This window comes from Tetrao urogallus (assembly GCF_951394365.1).
Source record: "Tetrao urogallus genome assembly, chromosome: 1".
NCBI classification, from domain to species: domain Eukaryota; kingdom Metazoa; phylum Chordata; class Aves; order Galliformes; family Phasianidae; genus Tetrao; species Tetrao urogallus.
Window position 1 is genome coordinate 135,203,503 of NC_136813.1, and position 5,193 is coordinate 135,208,695.

Consider the following 5,193-nt stretch of genomic DNA (forward strand, 5'->3'; position numbering starts at 1 on the left):
CGGGACTCAATAATTCACTGCTCTTGAATGTAAGGAAGAGATGGAAGTACGTACAAGACAGTTTTGACTTCAGAAGGTACAGGGCCAATCAGCAAGGCTTAAACTAACTGCTAGCAAGACCTCTGTGGCAAAATAAACCTCTATCCCCTCTCCCAGAAAACAAATAACAAAAATTACCCTTCAAATTTTTAATGGAGTTTGGTTTTTTTAAGCAGTCAGATTTGACAGCGAAGAACACACATGAGATCTTTTTATGTGGTAGTTGTTTCAGCTATTCCAGTCCAGGCTGTGGTGAATAGCATGGGGTATGGGAACTGCAGAGTCAGGGCCTGAACCTCTGATTGATCACCTGAGGCGAGCCACGAGTCAGCCAGAGGAGCACAGGTGGAGGCAATTCACTGTGCTGCCGGAAGGGATGGAGCCTGGCTGCACCCCTCCTAGACCTAGACCCTAGCTGGCTACCAGTGGGGAAGGATCTCTTCTGGAGATCTGCTCTGCTGTGTTTTGTGGGTGATAGGGGTAAGCCTTCTATGTATTCTCTTTTGTTATCATCGTCTGCTTTGCCTAACTCTCTTGCTTATTTTGTGATTATAACGTCCTAATATTCTTTGATTATACACGTTTATGAAAAGATAAAAAGTATTGATAGAGCAAATGAAGTTAATGAAGAAAAAAAATCTAGGGAGATTTAAAAATAGTTACTCTTGGGACACCCCACTGTGTGAGTGCCTGACCGTTCCACCAAACTGATACAAAGCATGAGTGGAATCATTCACAATGAATTCACTCTTCAGGTCAAGATCTTGATAATGCTGTAATCCTCTATCACCTGAGGAAAAAACTGTACCTTTGAAAGCCTTTATTTTATTTTTTTAAATGTATATGACCTATTTTATTAAGTATTTTGAGAAAAAATCCAGTATTACTCAAGTTTATAGGATATTGTAGCAAATCTTATACGTTTCCCAAATGCTATACTCCATTGCAATAAACATAATATATCGTGAGGTGAAACACCTCTCCTATGAGGACAGACTGGGAGAGGTGGGGCTGTTCAGCCTGAAGAAGAGAAGGCTCTGGGGAGACCTGAGAGCAGACTTTCAGTGTCTGTAAGGCACTGTAAGAAGGAAGGGGGACAGACTCTTCAGTAGGGTATATGTGATAGGACAAGGAGGTATGGTTTCAGACTAAAAGAAGGAAGATTTAGATTGTATGTAAGGAAGGTTTTTATAGTCAGAGTGGTGAGGCACTGGCATGGGTTTGTCGAAAGCCCCGTCCCTGGAGGTACTCAAGGTCAGGCTGGATATGGCTCTGAGCAACCTGATCTTGCTGTGGGTATCCTTGTTCACTGTAGGGGGGTTGGACCAGATGGTCTTTAAGGGTTCATTCCAACTCAGATGATTCTGTGATTCTGTATGCTTTTGTTTTTAGAATCTTGATGAGTTTTCCCCAATACTATCAATACAGCATTATAATTAAATCCTGCATAAAACTTCCAGTTTCTCTCTCAGATATTGCTGGAAATGTTTTTAGTCATTGAAGCATGATGAGGACTGTAAGGCAAATATCAGCTTTAGAAGAAATGAGTGCTTTTTGAATCTGTATTTAATAGATGCACTGCAGATACTAGACTTCAAGACAAGGCACGTTGCTGAATACAAATTATTTCCTCTCCCACACTGATCATTTATGAGGCAAGAATTATTTAAATGTGACTGTAAGTGGCAGTTTGGTCCTGATTTCAGTCAGCTTCTGTTTCAAGCACTATGTCTACCCAATCACCTGAGTTTGTTAGCTGCCTGTGCCACTGTTGCAGTGGCAGAAGACTTTGGCAGAGACTTGATATAATAAATGAAGCAGAAGTGTGGAGGATATAATATATGGCTTCATGTCACTTCCAAGAAAGACACTAAAAATGATTGAACAACTGATTTGTGAGCGTCTGGAAAACAATACATTTGGTTTAAAGAGTGCTAATGTAGAACTGCCAAGAAGAAAAGGATGTCAGCCCAGTCTCTTTATGCTTGAACAAGAGCAGATGGTAGTGGGATGAGAAGCATCAGGAGGTGTGGGGCCACACTGAGGGGCAGAAAGGTGTTTCTGTGAGGGAACTAGCTGCTCTGACTGACACAGAGACCTTCTATGTATTGTGTAGGTACACATCTTGGAACATTCTTACTGATGGATTGATCATGGCAGGATGGTTTTAGATGAGGATGCTGGAGAGCAGTGCAGTGGGCTGCCCAGGGGCGATGGAGAGGACCATCAGGTCCTGAGAGCACCAGTCTTGAGGTGCCAGTACATCCAAGCCTAGCTGGCCAGTGCCAGACATACTCATGGCCTCCAGGCTGGGGCTGAAGGCTGCTGTAGGAGGGAGGAAAGTAGCCACTACAGGGCAGAGAGATGTCAGGAAGGGCAGGGCAAGGCAGGGAGGAGAGAGAAAGGGGAGGGGAAGGAGAAAGGAAAGGAAAATGGAAGGGAGGGGATGGAAAACCATTGTAATTTGTAACATTGTAGGAAGGAGTAGAAACTCTCCATGACATCGTGCTTTCTATGTAGTGCTGAGGGATGGCCAACAATTGCAGGCCTTTTGGAGGAGGATATGCAAATGATCTTGAAATATTGCATAAGTAGAAGTAGTTCATCAAGAAGATGAACCTCAGCAAACATAAATGCGAAGGAGTATGTCGCTGGAAAAGCAGTAGGGCAAAAAAAGAGATGCTAAAGTTACAGTAGACTGTAAAAAGTACATGCTAATTAATAATGTGATGTTGTTTCTTTAAACATTGAAAGGACTACTGGGAGTGTCCCACTGGCAATGTGGGAGATATTTGACTCATGTTAGTGAGGTAGTGGACCAGCCTTTACAGGATGGAGTATGATCAGCTTGGTAGAGCAGGAAAGAAGACTGTTCAGAGAAGGCCTTCCAGAGATTTAGAAAGGATTATTACTAAGGACAGTTTGAGGGGTTTGAAGAAAAGCTGGAAAACTGCTGGATGAAGGACAAACTGAACGCTCTTCAGAGATTTTAAAGATGGGAGTAGATCATCTTGATATGTAGTGAGAAGAAGTTAAAATTCTTCATTAGTAGTTTCTATTTGTAATGGTGAGATATTGGAAAAGGCTTTGAGGCATACTGTAGAATATCTGCCTCTGAGGGTTTTAAGATCTTTATTTAATAACCCTTACCTGTGTACAATCTAGATAAGCTTGGTCCTACCTGTGTGTGAGATTGGACTCAACAACCCTCTAAGATGTATTCTCACCTGTGCTTCTCTGTTTCTAATGCAAAGCCAGAACAGCTCAAGGAGTGAGTGCAGAGGTGCTGGAGGGGGACCATAAAATGAAGAGGAAAGGGGCGGAGTGCAGCCAGCCAGCAAGGGAGATGTGCTGCTGCTCTGCTGAAGCTCAGAAAGGGGGAAGTGAAGCTGAATGAAATTGTTACTGCTGGAAGGGTTCATTCTCCCCAGCACAAGCTGTTCTGTCCTCTATGGGAGTAGCAGTAGGTGCCTGGCTTTCTGAGGCTCTGGCAAAAGTAAAAGGAAGTTTTAGGATATGGTTATTTCGCCTTTTTCTTGTAATAATTTGCTGCCCCAAACAACCTGCTACATTGCAATTTGCCTAGGCTATGACTATATTTGTTCCCTGAGCAAACAGCTTCTGCTGTTCATGTGAGATAAACTGTTCTCCCTCTTCTTTCTGCTTTTATGTCTGTCCAGTAAGAAACAGCTTGCAATATATGACACTGATTTATTGAGACAAAATGGCTGAGAAGCTGTTTGGACAAGACATTCTAAATGGACAGCTATTCCTTGTGTGACAGGAAAGTGCCTTGCGGATTAAGCAGGCATAATAACCCTTCCTATGCTTTTTTCAGTCATTTGTTTTGTACTTTAAGACCCAACATGGAGTGGAAGAGCTCTGTCGTGGGTCCTGAGCCCACGGGCAATGCTGTCAATAAAAAGAATCAGCTGATGTCTGTGGAGATGAATCAAGACCCACGTACAACATGTGGTATGGTCTATAGCTCACTTTGCAGGAATTGAGCTGTTGTTTCATTCTTCTGGGCTGTGTTTTCTGAATGTCCTTGCACTTAATTTTATGGTAGTTTTCTTATAAAAATCATTTTGTTTCTCTGACTTCTCCTTATTACATATGAAAAATTTCACCATCCATTTTTTCCCCCCGGTTTCATTATCTGAGTGTTCTATTTAGTGTGTTTTTTTTTTTGTTTTTTTTTTTTGGATCACTCTACATTGCTGATTTTCAACTCTTTCAGGTTTCGGGGTTCCAAAATTATTTTGGTTGATATAAAAGCTCCTACCCACCAAAATTAAGCCTACCAACATTTGCAGCTCCTTTAAAAAGGACTTAGAAAAGGCACTGTTATTTCAAAGCCTTCCTTTTTGAATACTGGCACTCATGTTAATCAGGATAACATCATTCTTTTGTTTCATTATATGCATTAATTTTTATTAACTTGTGTTTAGTTTCTCTTAAACTCATTTTCTTAAAACCTATTACCATTTCTATTGTGCTGTGATGTCTAAATATCTTTTAAAATTTCATTTTCTTAGAGCCTTCCTTTTATCTCTTGGCTGGTCATTCATTACAAATACGTTGCTTATGTTCAGTGCTCAAGAAGGATGAAGCTTTGATAGTACAGCAGCCACTTGTTTATTTCCAAAACACAGGACAGCTATTATACTGGCTTCCTTCAGTGCTTTTTTCCCCCACTTTTTCAGGAAATCAATCCCATTCCTACTAATGATAGCAGATTGGTCCTCCTACCTTTTATTTTTTTTTTTTCCTTTGGGCACTCTGGCAAGCCTGCCAAGCACTGCTAATTAGCAGTTGTTAGATTTGAGCTCCAGTCCTGTGCAAAGCTCCATGCAAATGGGCTTGAAGTGATGTCTGTGCGTACTGTAGGTGCAATGATTCAGATATCTGTAACACAGTGCAGGGGGATTTCTACAGCTGCACTTCCAGTAAGGTGTAGGTCCAGTAGTTCATTTCACATAGGTCACTTCAGTGATTTGGAGTTTTGATGATGCTATCTTGAGCAAGATTTGAACTGCGTCATTTTGCCTGTCCTTGAATACCTGATTGACTCCAGGAATGTATAACCAGAATAGCATTTTTTGGTAGGGGAACCTACTGTCCTTATAAGAGTCTGCCAGTGTCCTGTGCCAG